Below are 20,645 nucleotides of genomic sequence, written 5' to 3'. Positions count from 1 at the left end.
CACAGTCTGATCCTGCTCATGTCTAGCTCTGCAGAGAGTGGTCCAGGGAGTAAATGATGGGAACCGAAGTTGAGAAGGTTAGCAAGAGTCAGATAATGAAGGGTCTTGTGTACCACTAGGAAGCTTGGACTTTATCCTGAGGGCAGTAGGATCCATAAAAGGATTTTTAAGTAAGGAGTAACAATCAGATTCTAGAAAACTCACATTGGTAATAATGCGGGAAGTTAGGTAGACAAGTAAATGTTCATGCAGGGAGGCCAATTAGAAGGCTGTTTTAGTAGTCCAGGGGAGAGATTGATTCTAGATCTGAAGATATTCTTTACGGTCAAGTATTATCAAAACACTTTATGAATGTTATCTTGTTTAATACTCTCAACAACTTTATGAGATTACTGTTACTTTTGTTTTATATGTTGCAAATTTGAGGTGTAAACCAGGTAAGCAGTTTGCTCAAGGTCACACACAGATGAGGACTCAGAAGCTGGGTTTCTAACCCTGGTGTATCTAATTTAGAAACTTGTTGTCTTGACCAGTAATCTACACTATTGCTCTACTGACATAAATATACTGGGGACAACGTGGATAGAAAGAGGCAGCTAAATGTAAGAAATACTAAGGAGAAAGCATCAGCACGACCTGGTGATTGATGAGATATAGAGTCTGAGGGGAAGGGAGGAACTGAAGTTGACATTCAAGCAAGTGGGCAGGGCAGGGGTGGGGAACCCCATTTCTAATTTTTTCTATGTAGAGCAGATTTTTAAAGATTGATTTTATTTTTGGCTGTGCTGGGTCTTCATTGTTGCCCAGCACCCACTCGGGTTGCAGTGAGTGGGGGCTATTCTCCAGCTGTGATGCGTGGGGCTTCTCACTGTGGTGACCTCTCACGCTGTGAAACATGGGCTGACTAGTTACGGCTCCTGGGCTCCAGAACGCGGGCTCAGCGGTTATGGTGCCCTGGCCTAGCTGCTCCAATGCATGTGGCATCCTTCTGGACCAGGGATCGAACCCGTGTCTCCTGCATTGGCAGGCAGATTCTTATCCACTGTGCCATAAGGGAATTGTTGCTTCTGTTTTATGTTTTGGTGTTTTGGCTGCAAGGCATGTGGGATCTTAGCTCCCCAGCCAGGGACTGAACCTGTACTCCCTGCATTGGAATACAAAGCCTTAACCACTGGACCTGGTTTTATTTTATTTTATTTTTTTATTTTTATTATTATTATTTTTTGGACCTGTTTTTAAAAGAAGTCCCCAGATAGCTTGTTTTTTTAAAAGGAAGGTTTCTATGTCTTTTCTATTTATTGTGCAAACAATAATCTTTGCTGTCTTTAATTTCTCCTTGATGGGTAGTGAGCCCTCCTCTGTTCTCCTAAAACCCTGACCAGAAATGTCTCAGTTAAGGTCATAAGACACTTTCTCTAGAATTTGTTTTTCTAAGTGGGTGAACCAGATTATGTCAGGCCTTGTACCAGTGAAATAACTTGACAGCCAAGTTATTTGAAGAATAATTTTGCTTGGCTAGTGCTGAGCCAACGGCTGGGTTATCTGAGTTCATCTATGTCCAAGGCCCAAGGAGGCAGAATTCTCATTTTTGGAGCTTCAGTTTAATCCAGACATCAGAAGGCAATGCTTAAGCGTAAGTGTGGATGGGCTCAGAAGCTGATGATCTTCTGGGTGCTCCTAATGAAATTGGTGGCTCAGATGGTAAAGAATCTGCATGCAGTGTAGGAGACCCCGGTTCAATCCCTGGGTCAGGAAGATCCACTGGAGAAGGGAATGGCTACCCACTCCAGTATTCTTGCCTGAAGAATCCCATAAGCAGGGAAGCCTGGAGGTCTATAGTCCATGGGCAAATTGTCAGACATGGAAAAAAAAAAATTGTCAGACATGACTGAGCGACTAAGCATGCAATGAAATTGAATTGCAACTAAGAGCAAATTGTCAGGTTTATATATATATGCATTACTTTATGTACCACTAAGAAAAAAAAACCCTGCCAGTTAAATTGTAATACCAAGTTTGCTTATCACATTGAATTTTTGTTGAATAGGTATTCAAAGTGTTCTCTTAGATTTTTATTATGTATCGTTCCTGTGCACCAGCATGTCAGGAAATAGATTCCTTAACCTTTGTCTTGCTGTGGTCCCTCTTCCCATTTCTTTCCTGTCTTCCTTTGCTTTTTAAGGTCAGATTTGGATCATGGTAGGTCACAGTTGAGAGGGAGACCTCATTCTGTGCTCAGGTGAAACAAACAGAGCTCTTATTCTGTGCTCAGGTAAAACAAAGAGACCTCAAGAAGTTCATTTCATACCTGTTTTTGAATTCCTTCAGAGACTGCAGTTTTCTGTTCCATACACATCTCTTATTCTGGCAGATGCCATGTATTCAACCATCTGTCCATCCATCCATCCATGTATCCATCCATCCATCCTTTAAGCATTTATTAAGAGTCAGGTCACTGAATTTAGTTCTGTGGATACACAGATGAATAAGTAATTCTGTCCCTTTCATGAACTTTGACCAATACCAGGATTATTCTCTGCTTTTCCATGGTACCACAATCTTGCTATGCTTTTTAAACAAAAGGCAGAGGAGAAATTTTGCTTGATCTCTGAAGTTAGATTTTCTGAAACTTGAGGTGAAAACTCTTAGGCCACAAATGGTCTTCAGTCTTCCCTGTGGATATTTTGATGTAGAACAAGGCAAGAGGTGAATTTAGCTCAAGGGCCACCACTCTGGGTTTATGTTTTACTTCAAAACTATCTCACAGTCTCTTTGGGAATCTCAGGTAGGACTTCAGCTATGGAAAGGGGTAGGCGTCTTACTTTTTCATCTTCCTGTCATAATACAATAATGCTTAATAGTTAAACAGCTACGTTTTGAACCCATGTCTTCTAGGAAGTAAGGGAGGATGGTATACTTTACTATCCATGGACGTGCATCTATAGACAGCCAAACACTATGCTAACTTATGTTTGGCTTTTAAACATTAGTGTGATCTACTTGTTTTTTTCTTGCTTGGTAGATGGATTTTCCAGAAGAGAGAAATGAGTAGATAAAGATTTTGGAGGGGTAGATGAAATACAGTTGTTCCGTCCTCACTAGCAAATGCTTAATACATGCAGTGGGTATGGAGGAGCATTTCAGGTGAGTATGTGTTGAGGAAATCACCCATTGCTTTGCCCTTACTCTTAATTGCCAGATAAAGTTTGCCTGCAGACTAACAATCTGTAGCCACCATTTAAACTATTCTGAATCAGGGTTTCTATCGCATGCTTGGAGAGTTTTTCCAATTTCATCTTGGAGGTTTTGATTCGATGGAAGTATGTGTATTTTGTAAAAATTTTCTGTGGACTTTAAGAACTTATCCTAATTCACTAGTCTACAAGATCCTGGGCTGAAAGGAATTATAAATTTCTCTGGCTTCCAAACTCAGAAAAGGAGAATAAAAACATGGGACCAAAGCGGGATTAGAGTAAAGTTAATACAAGGGGAAGGTATGAGGGGAAGGTCTGTGGCTCTGGGAGTCCCAGAGTTCCCATGACAGGGAGATGCCATCCAAGACCCACAGGTGATGGTTGATCAGGTTTATTCCAGGCAAGAGGTAAAGCCTTGAGACTAACTCAACTCATAAATATTCAAATAGAAATGCTAACAGTAATTATATAACTTCTAGTTCAGTGATCTGGGGATCCCAGGATACTTCTGTAGTTAAAGTGTGATGAACTTATGTTGCTCTGATGACCTAGAGGGGTGGGATGGGGGGGGGGTAGTGGTGTGAGGGAGGCTCAAGAAGGAGGGGATGTATGTATACATATAGCTGATTCACTTTGTAGTACAATAGAAACTAACAGCATTGTAAAGCAATTATACTCCGATTCAAATGTGTGATGAATTTAGATAGCCGTTTTTTGTATCTTATGATTGCTATGTTGTCTTATCTTGTACCATAGGCAAACAGTTTCTACTTGAATGACATACAAAATGATTTTCTACCCTAGAGCTTTATTCATTTGCATTTAGGAAAACTTAACTGGGGCAAAGATGATTGGCTCCCTGCCCTATCTGTGAGTCCCTGGGCTGACTCTTGATTAATCAGTATCAAGTACCTACTCCGTGTTTTGGAGTGACTCTGGCTCCTTGTACCAGTCAGCTCTGGATGTTGAGTTTACCTCTGGCTTCAAAGTTTCAGTCATAGGCAACCTGGGAACTTGGTTGAGGGAGAGTGGATGTGTATGTTACAGTAATAAAAAGTATATGTAAACAGTGTGAGAAGGGGCAACAGAGGATGAAATGATTGGATAGCATCACCGACTCAATGGACATGAGGTTGAGCAGACTCTGGGAGATAGTGAAGGACAGGGAGTCCTGGTGTGCTGCAGTCCATGGGGTCTCAAAGAGTTGAAAATGACTGAGCGACCGAACAACAAAAAACAGTGTGATGTCAGAAGATTTTGGGGATTTGCTATGAGGGGTAGGTAAATTTGATAACCTTTGGTGTATTTGGTTGACTCAAGTTTGGAGGGATCTATGTTGTTCTATCTGTTCTTTTTAAGCTCCTGCAGAATGTCTTTTTTTTTAAAACTCCATAGAACCTTGAGTTCATTTCAGTTGCTCAGTCATGTCTGACTCTTTGTGACCCCAATGGACTGCAGCATGCCAGGCTTCCCTGTCCATCACCAACTTCCGGAGCCTACTCAAACTCATGTCCATTGCGTCAGTGGATTCCATCCAACCATCTCATCCTCTGTCGTCCTCTTCTCCTTCTCCTTCAATCTTTCCCAGCATCAGGGTCTTTTCCAATGAGTTGGTTCTTCTCATCAGATGGCACTGAAGTTTCAGCTTCAATATCAGTCCTTCCAATGAATATTCCGGACTGATTTCCTTTAGGATGGACTGGTTGACACAGAATCTTAGCAGCCTTTTTTTTTTTTCCCCAGTGCTGAGTGACATGCAGGATCTTCGACCAGGGATGGAATGTGTGCCCTCTGCATTGGGAACACAAAGTCTTAACCACTAGACCACCAGGGAAGTCCCTTTAGCAATTTTTATGTAAAAATTTCCATTTCCTTATGTTCTTGATTTACAAAGTAAATTTGCCTGAGTAAGTGTCTTTAAAGATAATTTCAGTTTTTATTTAGTTTTAAAGCTATGCACCACCCACCATTCCAAGTGCTGGGGATGTTAACGACGTGAAAAGCAACCTGGCTCTTGCTCTCAGGAGCTTACAGTTTTCTAGGGGAAGATAGATATTAACTGAAGGTTTTCAAAGGAAAAAAAGTCCAAATTGTCTAAGGTGGAGTATTTCATTTAAGACTAATTAGTGGTGATTTAAATTGCTTGGCATGATCAATTGTCTCAGCTTGTCCCTGACCCCTGGGTCTAGAAACAGCGCACTGGGAAATTTACATCCTTTGTCTTTCCCCATATGCAGGTATCCCATTTTCTAAAGGTACACTTCTCTCCAGGCTGGAACAGTGGAGAGCACTGGGTCTCAAGAGAGTTGATGCTCTGAAGGAAAATGTACCCAGGTGAGGGTTTAAAGAACAAACAACCAGAAGAATGAACTAATATTTCTGATTTTTAAGATACAGTAAATTAGTGGCCTCTTATACAGGTGTTCAAATTCCTTAAAACCTAGCTGGAGGCCTTGAGGTTTTCTGATGATGATCTGCATTATGTAGTTTGCCTTGGGAGAATAGTATAAATGTTTGTGGCTTGGGTATTTTAGAACAAAGCTTTGATGAAATGGGTATAGAGTCCTGAAGTCGAGGGCTACTTAAAAGGGTCTGAAACCAGACTCCTGGCTTTTGAACTCCAGATCTAACGCTGATTAACTCTGTGATTGTGGGCCAATTACTTTATCTCTCTGTCCTTTAGGTCACTGACAAAAGTAAGATAATAGTGATATCTCTGTCATAGGGTTGTTATAAGGGTTAAAAATGTTACCTATTTTATTGATCTTTTTCAACCCACATTTTTTTTGTGTTTTACATTCCTTTGAAAATGGAATGTTCCTTTAAGTTGATGAAAGCTTACTATCTATGTTGGCCAGGGGGCAGTGGTGATAAAGTCACTATATGTGCATTTGCAAATATCAAAAACTTAACAATTGGACAAGAAAAAGAAATAAAAAGGATTCAAATTGGAAGGGAAAAAGTAAAACTATCACTCACTGTTTGCAGATGACATACTTATATGGAAAACCCTAAAGTCTCCACTCAAAAACTATTAGAACTGATGAATTCAGTGGAGTTGCAGGATACAGGTTAATGTACAGAAATCATTGCATTTCCAGATGCTAATAATGTACTATTGAAAAGTGAAAGTAAAAAGAAATCCTGTTTAAAATTCATAAAAAATAAAAAAAAAACTAAAAAAAAATTGCATCAAAAGGAATTAAAATACCTAGGATTAAACTTAACCAAGGAGACGAAAGACCTATACTCAGAAAACTATAAAACATTGAGGAAGGAATATGAAGGTGATACAAAGAAATGGAAAGATATCCCATGCTCTTGGGTTGAAGAATTAATATTGTGAAAAAGCAATGCAAAGATGATCCTAATAAATATACTAGTATAGTTAAAAAGATATGCTAAACTCCTATGAATAAATACATACCTTGATGAATTTAGGACTTTAGCCTACAAAGCTGAGGTAACTTGATGAATGGGATATAAAGAAGGGATGTAGGTGCTGAATTATGGAGATAAGGGCAAGATGCACAAATATTGGGAAAACTTCACATCATTTGTTTCCATGACAAAGCTGTGGCCAAGAGGAAGAATGTGGAAAAAACAGCTATCATGTACAAGATATACACATTTATCCCTTAGTTTGCTGCATTCAGTCATGTTAGTTTATTTAAATTCAGATGTTGTTAGTTGGTGGTGCAAAGCATTAACATTCTGGAAAATTATGTATGAACCAGTACAACTTTTGAATAATAGTGGCTGTATTTCCCCATAAGCTAGTCACAAAAGAGCTAGTTTGTGTTTGAGAAACTAGCTTTGGAGCTAGTTTGGAGCAGAACAGACTGAACTTTTGGAGCAGAACAGACTGAACTTTTCGTTTTTTCCTAGTAACCTTGCCAAGTTGGTACTTTTCACATTTTACAGGTAAGAAAATGAACTGAGGATCAGAAACTTGCTTTGGGTCACATGGTTGGTAAGTGATGATGAAGGTAGAAATCAAACCTAGGTCTTAACTCCAGAGCCCATGCCTTTTGCACTTGTATCACAAAGCCCACATCAACCAGATTTCCTTTATTCCTCAACATCATCTTCTCCATCCCAGGATAATCATGTCTTTTGCTGGATGAACTCTTAGCCATGTCTCCTTAGAATGTGGCAAGTGAGCAGTAACAAAGAGAGTTAAGTATTTTCTGAAGTTGTTTGGTAAGTTTGACTCTCAAATTTCTGTCTTTGATTAGTAATTGAATTTCCTAACATTGTAAGGTCAGTTTGTCTCTGGACAAAAATGTGCCACTAGATCTACTATAATTCAGAGTTATGTTTGCAGTTTGTATTGTGAAGAGCTTTCCAAACTTGACTGCACTTTTAAAAAGATACAGTCACCAGGTGGCAGCAAAATGCCTTCAGCATATGATCTGAAGTATGTAAAATATCGATTGTTTATTGCTGTAAATATTCCAGTTATTTAAAGAAACAAATTTATGAAAAAGTAGTATCCTCTGTTAATCAAATCTGAACAACTTTATTGTATACTAGGTATAAGTATGTTATTTCCAGAGCAAGCTTTCAAATAAATGACTGAATTCTCATAATGATTTATCAAGGGTGTACTATATGACAAGCATTTTGCTAAATACTGTATTTACATTTATTTAATGATTACAATATCATAATCTATGTTTTGTTGGTATGGATTCTGAGGCTCAGATTTTGTATGTTGTTTTTGTATTGAGCTGGGCTTCCTTGGTGGTTCAGAGGGTTCAGAATATGGCTGCAATGCTGGAGACCTGGATTCGATCCCTGGGTCAGGAAGATCCCCTGAAGCAGGGAATGGCTACCCATTCCAGCATAGAGGAAGAGGAAGCTGGTGTACTACAGTCTGTGGGCTTGCAGAGAGTCGGACATGACTGAGTGACTAGCACTTTACTTTCTTTTGTATTGGGTCATCTCACTAAGCACTCAGTTTCCATGCTTGTCCTAAATTAAAAAAAAAATTCCAATAGTTTTCCCAATTCATTGTCCTGTCTTAGATTTTCTGACTATTTAGATTACCTGCAAATAAAAGCCAGTTTTGCCTCTTATTTTCTAATATTTATACCTTTTGTTTCTTATTCCTGACTTATTGCATTGGCTAAGAGATCCATAAAAATGCAGAATAACAGCAGTGATAGTAGATAGAGGCATACTTTGTTTTATTGTGCTTTGCTTTATTGTGATTCACAGGTGTTGCTTTTTTTTCTTTTAAAAGACTGAAGGTTTGTGGCAACTCTGTGTTGAGCAGATCTATTGATGCCAGTTCTGCAACCGCATTACTATTATTCTTTGGCTGTGCACCATGTGGCTTGTGGGATATTAGTTCTCCACCCGGGATTGAACCCTGGCAGTTCAACCTTGGCAGTAAAAGCACAGAATCCTAACCACTGGGTGACCAGGGAATTCCCCCAACAGCATTATTTTTAAATTAGGTACATATTTTTTAGACATAATGTGACATTGCACACTTAATAGACTACAGAATAGTGTAAACAGCTTTCATATGCATTAGGAAACCAAACAATTCAGGTAGACTTGCTTTATGGTGATAATCACTTTACTGTGACAATTGTTTTACTGTTGTGATCTGAAACCAAATCTTCACTGTCTCTGAGGTATTCCTATATCTTCAAGAATGATATTTTTCTGTAGTTTTAGGTATATGTGTCAGGCCTACTTGGGCTTCCCTGGTGGCTCAGAGGTTAAAGCGTCTGCCTGCAATGTGGGAGACCTGGGTTCGATCCCTGGGTCCGATCCCTGGGTCGGGAAGATCCCCTGGAGAAGGAAATGGCAACCCACTCCAGTATTCTTGCCTGGAGAATCCCATGGACAGAGGAGCCTGGGGGGTTACAGTCCACAGGGTTCCAAAGAGTTGGACACGACTGAGCGACTTCACTTCACTTTCACTTTCATTGGGCTTACTTATATTTCTAGACCGCTTAGTATTTTTATGTTTAGTTTTATTTTTTTTTTTTTGGCCACATGGCTTGGGATCTTAGTTCCCCAACCAAGGATCAAACCTGCACCCCTTGTGGTAGAAGCACAGAGTCTTAACCACTGAACCTCCAGGAAATTCCCAACGGTGGTTTAGTATTTTTAAAAGAAATGAAAGTTGAGTTTTATGAAAGAACTTTTGACAGAGATTAAGGTTAGGGTTTTTCTCTTTACCTAAACTCAGATCATCCTTGTGTTCCAGTGGTGGTAATAGTGGTGATGATGATAATATTAATAATTAGCACTTATTATGCATTTGGTGTATACCAGTCAGTGTTCTTAGTTCTGTATATTCAACTCAATACTATGTCCCTATGAGTTAGCTCCTATTGTATTATTACCATCTTGTTTTACAGAAAAGGAAAGTGAGACAGTGAAAGTTTTCAAATTTGCCACATTACTTAACTATTTCTTGGGTGTGACATTATTCTTTTAGGACTACTGGCTTTAAATTTTTGCTCATATTTTGTTTAGGAATTTCTTCTCTATATTCACAAATGAAATTGGTTTACAGCTCTCTGTTTTTGCATGCTATCATCCATGTACTACAATGGAGAGTAGTCCTACTCATTCACCAAAACTAAGGTCCATGGACAACAATGAAGACCCAACACAGCCAAAAATAAATAGATAAACAAAAATTTTTAAAACCCTTCACATACACTAGTTGATTCCTCAGTTAACAAATTTATATTATTATCATCTTAAAATATTTTAGATTTGGAAAATGTTATTTGTCCAAGATTACACAGCTGATATAGACAGATAAGGGTTTGAATCTAGACTATCAGACTTCTGAGCTTGTTCTACTATATTTTCTTCCCTCCATCTCTCCGGTACAATAAAGGTTCTACAAGATGCTGTTGTTCAATTCCTAAGTCGGGTCTGACCCTTTCCAACACCAAAGACTGCAGCATGCCAGGCCTCCCTGTCCCTCACTCAGGGCTCACACCTTACGAAGCATCAGTTGATCCACCCAGTAGAGAAATACTATCATTGCCCAGACTGTGGGAAATAATTCAGTAACAGCTCAAATTTTATTAGACACCAATGGAATCACTGGAGCTACAGTTCCAGCTTCCTCATGGCACACTCACACTAGTGTGTCATGAGTGAGGTCCCATGAGTGCCCATGAGTGCCCAGAGTGTGGCCAGACGTTTAGTCATAGCTCCTATATTGCAGTGCATCAGAGAACCCACACAGCTGAGAAAACATAACATTGCTCCTGATGTGGGGGTCTTCCTTGGTGGCTCAGCTGGTAAAGAATCCGCCTGCAACACAGGAGACTGCTTGCAATGCAGGAGACCTGGGTTCCATCCCTTGGTCCGGAAGATCCTCTGGAGAAGCGAATGGCAACCCACTCCAGTATTCTTGCCTGGGAAATTCCATGGACAGAGGAACCTGGCAGGCTCTAGTCCATGAGGTCGCAAGAGTTGGACATGACTGAGTGACTCACACACACACACACACACACACACACACCCCTTACAGCTTCATGGACTAGTTATAGGATAGAAATCCTGTTTGCTCTATGGACAATGTGTCTCTCTCTGAAGTGTCTTACTTGTGTATAAAGACTACCCCGAATTATCATAGCCAATTCTCTAAAGCAGATATCTTAAATCTGAAATTGTTACCTTATTGATTATATCCTCTTAAAAGCCTGAGGATGTTCAGTTCAGTTCAGTCACTCAATCGTGTCCAATTCTTTGAGACCCCATGGACTGCAGCATGCCAGGCCTCCCTGTCTATCACCAACTCCCAGAACTTACCCAAACTCATGTCCTTTGAGTTGGTGATGCCATCCAACCATCTTATCCTCTGTCACCCCCTTCTCCTCCTGCCTTCAATCTTTCCCACTGTCAAGGTCTTTCCCAGTGAGTCAATTCTTCGCATCAGGTGGCCAAAGTATTGGAGTTTCAGCTTCAACATCAGTGCTTCCAAGGAACACTCAGGACTGATTTCCTTTAGGATGGACTAGTTGGATCTCCTTGCAGTCCAAGGGACTCTCAAGAGTCTTCTCCAACACCACAGTTCAAAAACATCAATTCTTCGGTGCTCAGCTTTCTTTATGGTCCAACTCTCACATCCATACATGACTATTGGAAAAACCATAGCCCTGACTAGACAGACCTTTGTTGGCAAAGTAATGTCTCTGCTTTTTAATATACTGTCTAGGTTGGTCATAACTCTCAGAGGGTAAAGTGTCTGCCTGCAATGCGGGAGACCCAAGTTTGATCCCTGGGTTGGGAAGATCCTCTGGAGAAGGAAATGGCAACCCACTCCAGTATTCTTGCCTGGAGAATCCCATGGATGGAGGAGCCTGGTAGGCTATAGACTACAGGGTCGAAAAGAGTCGGACATGACTGAGTGACTTCACTTTCACTTTCTTCCAAGGGAGTAAGCGTCTTTTAATTTCATGGCCGAAGTCACCATCTGCAGTGATTTTGGAGCCCAAAAAAATAAAGTCTTTTACTGTTTCCACTGTTTCCCCATCTATTTGCCATGAAGTGATGGGACCAGATGCCATAATCTTAGTTTTTTGAATATTGAGCTTTAAGCCAACTTTCCCACTCTCCTCTTTCACGTTCATCAAAAGGCTCTTTAGTTCTTTTTCACTTTCTGTCATAAGGGTTGTGTCATCTGCATATCTGAGGTTATTGATATTTCTCCTGGCAAACTTGATTCCAGCTTGTGCTTCATCCAGCCCAGCGTTTCTCATGATGTACTCTGCATATATGTTAAATAAGCAGGGTGACAATATACAGCCTTGATGTACTCCTTTCCCAATTTGGAACCAGTCTGTTGTTCCATGTCCAGTTCTAACTGTTGCTTCCTGACCTGCATACAGGTTTCTCAAGAGGCAGGTCAAGTGGTCTGGTATTCCCATCTCTTTCAGAATTTTCCACAGTTTGTTGTGATCCACAAAGTCAAAGGTTTTGGCATAGTCAATAAAGCAGGAATAGATGTTTTTCTGGAATTCCTTGCTTTTTTGATAATACAATGGATGTTGGCAATTTGATCTCTGGTTCCTCTGCCTTCTCTAAATCCAGCTTGAACATCTGGAAATTCATGGTTCACGTACTGTTGCAGTCTGGCTTGGAGAATTTTGAGCTTTACTTTACTAGTGTGTGAGATGAGTGTAATTGTTTGGTAGTTTGAGCATCCTTTGGCATTGCCTTTCTTTGGGATTGGAATGAAAACTGGCCTTTTCCTTTCCTGTGGCCACTTTTGTCACATTAGGTAGGTTTATTCATACGTATTTTATTCTTTTTGTTGCAATGGTAAATGGGACTGATTCCTTAATTTCTGTTTCTAATTTTTCATTGTTAGTGTATAGGAATGCAAGTGATTTCTGTGTATCGATTTTGTATCCTGAGACTTTACTGAATTCACTGATTAGCTCTAGTAATGTTCTGGTAATATCTTTAGGGTTTTCTATGTATGAGACTCTGCCTTGGGCCTGCCGGTGTAATAAACTGCACTCCACTATCTGCATTGTCCTTCTGAGTGAGTTTGTTTCCCGGAACGCATGGCTATAACAACAGGAAAAAGAACAATAAGAAAGGCAAACAAACAAACAAAAAAAATATAAAAATCTTTTTTAATTAAAAAAATTTAAAAGGAAAAATACAACAAAACAGAAATCCCACAGAATTGCAAAAAGCCATGGTAGAGGCAGAAATATATAAAGGGCATAAAAAGTGTGATTAAAAAAATAACTCTCCCCTTCATAGACCAAAGCCTTCTTGTGGCCATGGGGCTTGCATAACTCAGTGAAGCTATGAGCCATGCCATGCAGGGCCATCCAAGATGGATGGGTCATAGTGAAGAGTTCTGACAAATCATGGTCCACTGGAAGAGGAATTGGCAACCCACTTCTTGAGACCAGTATTCTTGCCATGAGAACCCCATGAAGAGCACAAAAAGGCAAAATGATATGACACAAGAAGATGAACCCCTCAGGTTGGAAGATGTCCAATATGCTACTGGGTAAGAGCAGAGGGCAATTACTAATAGCTCCAGAAAGAATGAAGTGGCTAGGCCAAAGCAGACCAACACTTAGTTGTGGATGTGTCTGGTGGCGAAAGTAAAGTCTGATGCTCTAAAGAACAATATTGCATAGGAACCTGGAATGTTAGATCCATGAATCAAGATGATTCTGAACAACTCTTGAATGGCCTAACTCTGATGCCTCAATTCAGTGACAATAACACAGTGGTGTTAGAATCTGAATGTCAAGGTCAAGTTCCAGTGCAAAAGGATATAAAGATCAAGAATATAGATTCTTGGAAAAGTTCAGTCAAAACATCAGGTCTACTGAAATCATCAGATGAGCTCTTCAACCAAGTTAGAAAAGCAGCAATAGAAAAGGAAGTTAAGAGCTCAAACACAGGAAGTAATACATAAACATCTGGAACAGAATATGAAGTAACCAAAAGTATTTCAAGAAAATCAGAGGGACCATGGCTTCACTCTAGAAGCCAAATATATTTATTCCAAATAAAATGCAAAACAAGTGTCTCGGAGAAGTGCAGAAAAAACATCAACAGTCACTGGAAGCTCAATATAAAGGCAAACTCTGACTTATCAAAGACCATAATTTAGCCTGGGAGAAAGAGCAAGAGCAGAGAAGAGTAGCAATGGCTGGTACCAATGATATGACTCTTCAAAGAAAATGACATTATGACAGTGTTTGAAAACAGGCTCAGATGATAAAGCATCTGCTTGCAATGCTGGAGACCTGGGTTTGATCCCTGGGTCGGGAAGATCCCCTGGAGAAGGAAATGGCAACCCACTCTAGTACTCTTGCCTGGAAAATCCCATGGACAGAGGAGCCTGGTAGACTACCATCCATGGGGTTGCAAGGAGTTGGACACAACTTTACTTACTTACTTGATTAAAACAGTTTTTAAACTAACCATCAATGTAAATGAACAATATAAAAGATTACAGTGCAAATGGTAAAATGATTGCTTTCAGACACCAAGATATCAGTCTTATATTGTATTTTGACTGCTCTAAGATTATTAAACAATTTTCACTTTAAAAATTTTCTCCAAAGCTTAAATAGAGTTAATGGTACAAATAAAATCAACAACCACAGCAATAGAGGAAAAAAAGAAGAAAAAGAAAAGAAGGAGGAAAAAAAATCCAGAAGCAACAACAGAACAAGTCAAAACATAAGAGTAATAATAAATGTTTTTCTTGGATCTCAACTCTCAGTGTCCTTTCCTTTGCTGGGAGTCACAGTCCACCTTCACCTCCCTAGGATGCCTTTCAAAACTGGGATGCTCTCTGGGCTGCTGTGGGACTGCTCAGACTCTAATCTGGTTCTACTCCTGCATGTTCTTGCCTCCAAAGTCCACAGCTAACAGAGTTAGTGTTTTTTCTTTTGTGGGAACTCTCACTGTCCTTTTATATATTCCACAGACACAGAGTCTGCCTAGCTGACTCCGTGGATTTAGTCTGCAGCTTGTACAGCGGGTGGGAAGGTTTTCAGTCCTCTTCCTTAGCCACACTGCCCCTTGGTTTCAACTGTGGCTTTATCTCCACCTCTGCATGTGGGTCATCCACAGGAGTTTGCTCCTGAGACTGCTCTGAAGTTCTTGGGCCTGCTCCAGTGAGGACTGAGTGTGGAGGTGGTACAGCTGCTTGGATCACAGGGACCCTGGCAGCACCAGATAGGCAGAGGGGCTGGCAGCTAGGGAAGTGGGAGATATGATGCTCTTGGGAGTTTTCTTCTAGCTTCTGGCAGCTCTGTCCCAGTGGGGATCAAGCATGGAAGTAGCATGGTTGCTTGGATCACAGGGACCCTGGCAATGCCAGGATTTCTGGTAGCCATTGTCGCAGGAGCTATGGCACTATAAGAGTCTTTTTCTAGCCTCTGGCACCTGGCATACAAAGGGCCTCTTTGACTGGTCCTTCTCTGTTGCTCAGCTTGTTCAGGCACTTAAGGGGCCCACCTGGCTGGGGTCCTTCTCTATTGCTCAGTGTGTTAGGCACTTAAAGGGCCACCCTCTCTGGGGTCTTTCTCTATTGCTCAGCTGCTGGCACTGCTGTGTGGGGAGAGAGGCTACAGTGATGGCCCCACCCGCTGTGCGTGACTCAGCAGTATCGCTTTGCCTTCATGGCTGCCTGGCTTTCCTCCACAGGCCTTTCCCACCATGGTCTCTTCCCTCACATCCCCTCAGGCTGTCTCCCTGCAGTCAACAGCAGACCTCACCCTGGGACTGCTCTCCAGGCCCTATGCTCCAGCTCCCAGCTGCTTCACTTTCTAGGGGACTTGCATCCCTGTCTGGGGTAAGAAGGACTGCGGCAAGGATCGTCTGTGTGATTCTCATTCCATTCAGCCTGTCACAGGTCAGTTGCTGCACTCTCCAGTAGCCTCAAACACTTCTCTGTCCCAAACAATTACCCTGATGTGAGGATCTGACCCCTACGTCAGTTCCCCCATCCTCCAGGTGCAGCTCCAGTCTTGCTCCCTCTCCTCTTTTTCTCCTCCTTCCTTTGTCCTACCCAGTTTTATATGGATCTATATATTCCTTTCTGGTGGTCAGGGACTCCTGTCTGCCCTCAGCTGGTGTTCTGCAAGATCTTCCGCGTCTGGAGGTGTATTCCTGATGCATCTGTGGAGAAAGCTGTGCTCCACATCTCCACATCCACCTACTCCTCCGCTATCTTGTCTCTCTCCAAGACCTTTTATTTTTATTTTATTTTATTTATTTATTTTTTTAATTTTTTTTATTAGTTGGAGGCTAATTACTTCACAACATTTCAGTGGGTTTTGTCATACATTGATATGAATCAGCCATGGATTTACACGTCTTCCCCATCCCAATCCCCGCTCCCACCTCCCTCTCCACCCGATTCCTCTCGAAACTTCCCACCCTCGCCTTCTCCCAGAGAGTTCAAAAGTCTGTTCTGTATTTCTGTGTCTCTTTTTCTGTTTTGCATATAGGGTTATCGTTACCATCTTTCTAAATTCCATATATATGTGTTAGTATGCTGTAATGTTCTTTATCTTTCTGGCTTACTTCACTCTGTATAAGGGGCTCCAGCTTCATCCATCTCATTAGGACTGGTTCAAATGAATTCTTTTTAATGGCTGAGTAATATTCCATGGTGTATATGTACCACAGCTTCCTTATCCATTCATCTGCTGATGGGCATCTAGGTTGCTTCCATGTCCTGGCTATTATAAACAGTGCTGCGATGAACATTGGGGTGCACGTGTCTCTTTCAGATCTGGTTTCCTCAGTGTGTATGCCCAGAAGTGGAATTGCTGGGTCATATGGCAGTTCTATTTCCAGTTTTTAAAGGAATCTCCACACTGTTCTCCATAGTGGCTGTACTAGTTTGCATTCCCACCAACAGTGTAAGAGGGTTCCCTTTTCTCCACACCCTCTCTAGCATTTATTGCTTGTAGACTTTTGGATAGCAGCCATCCTGACTGGCGTGTAATGGTACCTCATTGTGGTTTTGATTTGCATTTCTCTGATAATGAGTGATGTTGAGCATCTTTTCATGTGTTTGTTAGCCATCTGTATGTCTTCTTTGGAGAAATGTCTGTTTAGTACTTTGGCCCATTTTTTGATTGGGTCATTTATTTTTCTGGAATTGAGCTTCAGGAGTTGCTTGTATATTTTTGAGATTAATCCTTTGTCTGTTTCTTCATTTGCTATTATTTTCTCCCAATCTGAGGGCTGTCTTTTCACCTTACTTATAGTTTCCTTTGTAGTGCAAAAGCTTTTAAGTTTCATTAGGTCCCATTTGTTTATTTTTGCTTTTATTTCCAATATTCTGGGAGGTGGGTCATAGAGGATCTTGCTGTGATTTATGTCGGAGAGTGTTTTGCCTATGTTCTCCTCTAGGAGTTTTATAGTTTCTGGTCTTACATTTAGATCTTTAATCCATTTTGAGTTTATTTTTGTGTATGGTGTTAGAAAGTGTTCTAGTTTCATTCTTTTACAAGTGGTTGACCAGTTTTCCCAGCACCACTTGTTAAAGAGGTTGTCTTTTTTCCATTGTATATCCTTGCCTCCTTTGTCAAAGATAAGGTGTCCATAGGTTCGTGGATTTATCTCTGGGCTTTCTATTCTGTTCCATTGATCTATATTTCTGTCTTTGTGCCAGTACCATACTGTCTTGATGACTGTGGCTTTGTAGTAGAGTCTGAAGTCAGGCAGGTTGATTCCTCCAGTTCCATTCTTCTTTCTCAAGATTACTTTGGCTATTCGAGGTTTTTTGTATTTCCATACAAATTGTGAAATTATTTGGTCTAGTTCTGTGAAAAATATCATTGGTAGCTTGATAGGGATTGCATTGAATCTATAGACTGCTTTGGGTAGAATAGCCATTTTGACAATATTGATTCTTCCAATCCATGAACACGGTATGTTTCTCCATCTGTTTGTGTCCTCTTTGATTTCTTTCGTCAGTGTTTTATAGTCTTCTATGTATAGATCTTTTGTTTCTTTCGGTAGATATACTCCTAAGTATTTTATTCTTTTTGTTGCAATGGTGAATGGTATTGTTTCCTTAATTTCTCTTTCTGTTTTTTCATTGTTAGTATATAGGAATGCAAGGGATTTCTGTGTGTTAATTTTATATCCTGCAACTTTACTATATTCATTGATTAGCTCTAGTAATTTTCTGGTAGAGTCTTTAGGGTTTTCTATGTAGAGGATCATGTCATCTGCAAACAGTGAGAGTTTCACTTCTTCTTTTCCTGTCTGGATTCCTTTTACTTCTTTTTCTGCTCTGATTGCTGTGGCCAATACTTCCAACACTATGTTGAATAGTAGTGGTGAGAGTGGGCATCCTTGTCTTGTTCCTGATTTCAGGAGAAATGCTTTCAATTTTTCACCATTGAGGGTGATGCTTGCTGTGGGTTTGTCATATATAGCTTTTATTATGTTGAGGTATGTTCCTTCTATTCCTGCTTTTCGGAGAGTTTTAATCATAAATGAGTGTTGAATTTTGTCACAGGCTTTCTCTGCATCTATTGAGATAATCATATGGTTTTTATCTTTCAATTTGTTAATGTGGTGTATTACATTGATTGATTTGCAGATGTTGAAGAATCCTTGCATTCCTGGGATAAAGCCCACTTGGTCGTGGTGTATGATTTTTTTAATATGTTGTTGGATTCTGTTTGCTAGAATTTTGTTAAGGATTTTTGCATCTATGTTCATCAGTGATATTGGCCTGTAGTTTTCTTTTTTTGTGGCATCTTTGTCTGGTTTTGGAATTAGGGTGATGGTGGCCTCATAGAATGAGTTTGGAAGTTTACCTTCTTCTGCAATTTTCTGGAAGAGTTTGAGTAAGATAGGTGTTAGCTCTTCTCTAAATTTTTGGTAGAACTCAGCTGTGAAGCCATCTGGTCCTGGGCTTTTGTTTGCTGGAAGATTTTTGATTACAGTTTCGATTTCCTTGCCTGTGATGGGTCTGTTAAGATCTTCTATTTCTTCCTGGTTCAGTTTTGGAAAGTTATACTTTTCTAAGAATTTGTCCATTTCATCCAAGTTGTCCATTTTATTGGCATAGAGCTGCTGGTAGTAGTCTCTTATGATCCTTTGTATTTAAGTGTTGTCTGTTGTGATCTCTCCATTTTCATTTCTAATTTTGTTAATTTGGTTCTTCTCTCTTTGTTTCTTAATGAGTCTTGTTAATGGTTTGTCAATTTTGTTTATTTTTTCAAAAAACCAGCTTTTAGCTTTGTTGATTTTTGCTATGGTCTCTTTAGTTTCTATTGCATTTATTTCTGCCTTAATTTTTAAGATTTCTTTCCTTCTGCTAACCCTGGGGTTCTTCATTTCTTCCTTCTCTAATTGCTTTAGGTGTAGAGTTAGGTTATTTATTTGGCTTTTTTCTTGTTTCTTGATGTAAGCCTGTAATGCTATGAACCTTCCCCTTAGCACTGCTTTTACAGTGTCCCATAGGTTTTGGGTTGTTGTGTTTTCATTTTCATTCGTTTCTATACATATTTTGATTTCTTTTTTGATTTCTTCTATGCTTTGTTGGTTATTCAGAAGCGTGTTATTTAGCCTCCATGTGTTTGAATTTTTAACAATTTTTTTCCTGTAATTGAGATCTAATCTTACTGCACTGTGGTCAGAAAAGATGACTGGAATGATTTCAATTTTTTTGAATTTTCCAAGACTAGATTTATGGCCCAGGATGTGATCTATTCTGGAGAAGGTTCCGTGTGCACTTGAGAAAAAGGTGAAGTTGATTGTTTTGGGGTGAAATGTCCTATAGATATCAATTAGGTCTAGCTGGTCCATTGTGTCATTTAAGGTTTGTGTTTCCTTGTTAATTTTCTGTTTAGTTGATCTATCCATAGTTGTGAGTGGGGTATTAAAGTCTCCCACTATTATTGTGTTACTATTAATTTCCTCTTTCATACTCGTTAGTGTTTGCCGTACATATTGTGGTGCCCCTATGTTGGGTGCATATATATTTATAATTGTTATATCTTCTTCTTGGATTGATCCTTTGATCATTATGTAGTGTTCTTCTTTGTCTCTTTTCACAGCCTTTATTTGAAAGTCTATTTTATCTGATATGAGTATTGCGACTCCTGCTTTCTTTTGGTCTCCATTTGCATGAAATATTTTTTTCCAGCCCTTCACTTTTAGTCTGTATGTGTCTCTTGTTTTGAGGTGGGTCTCTTGCAGACAGCATATATAGGGGTCTTGTTTTTGTATCCATTCAGCCAATCTTTGTCTTTTGGTTGGGGCATTCAACCCATTTACATTTAAGGTAATTATTGATAGGTGTGGTCCCGTTGCCATTTACTTTGTTGTTTTGGGTTCACATTTATACAACCTTTCTGCATTTCCTGTCTAGAGAAGATCCTTTAGCATTTGTTGAAGAGCTGGTTTGGTGGTGCTGAATTCTCTCAGCTTTTGCTTATCTGTAAAGCTTTTGAATTCTCCTTCATATCTGAATGAGATCCTTGCTGGATACAGTAATCTAGGTTGTAGGTTATTCTCTTTCATTACTTTCAGAACGTCCTGCCATTCCCTTCTGGCCTGGAGGGTTTCTATTGATAGATCAGCTGTTATCCTTATGGGAATCCGTTTGTGTGTTATTTGTTGTTTCTCCCTTGCTGCTTTGAAGATTTGTTCTTTGTGTTTGATCTTTGTTAATTTGATTAATATGTGTCTTGGGGTGTTTCGCCTTGGGTTTATCCTGTTTGGGACTCTCTGGGTTTCTTGGACTTGGGTGGCTATTTCCTTCCCCATTTTAGGGAAGTTTTCAGCTATTATCTCCTCGAGTATTTTCTCATGGCCTTTCTTTTGGTCTTCTTCTTCTGGGACTCCTATGATTCGAATGTTGGGGCGTTTCACATTGTCCCAGAGGTCCCTGAGGTTGTCCTCATTTCTTTTGATCCTTTTTTCTTTTTTCCTCTCTGC

At 40.0% G+C, this 20,645-nt stretch overlaps 1 pseudogene; it reads left to right on the top strand.

Annotated features, from left to right (window-relative positions):
• Positions 1-13,368: 13,368 nt before the first annotated feature.
• Positions 13,369-13,938, top strand: LOC133040007 (bromodomain testis-specific protein-like; annotated as a pseudogene).
• The last annotated feature ends 6,707 nt before the right edge of the window (positions 13,939-20,645 follow it).

This window comes from Dama dama, chromosome 20 (assembly GCF_033118175.1).
Source record: "Dama dama isolate Ldn47 chromosome 20, ASM3311817v1, whole genome shotgun sequence".
NCBI lineage: Eukaryota > Metazoa > Chordata > Mammalia > Artiodactyla > Cervidae > Dama > Dama dama.
Note: the sequence above shows the minus strand (reverse complement) of the source record. Positions and strands in the feature narration are given on the sequence as shown.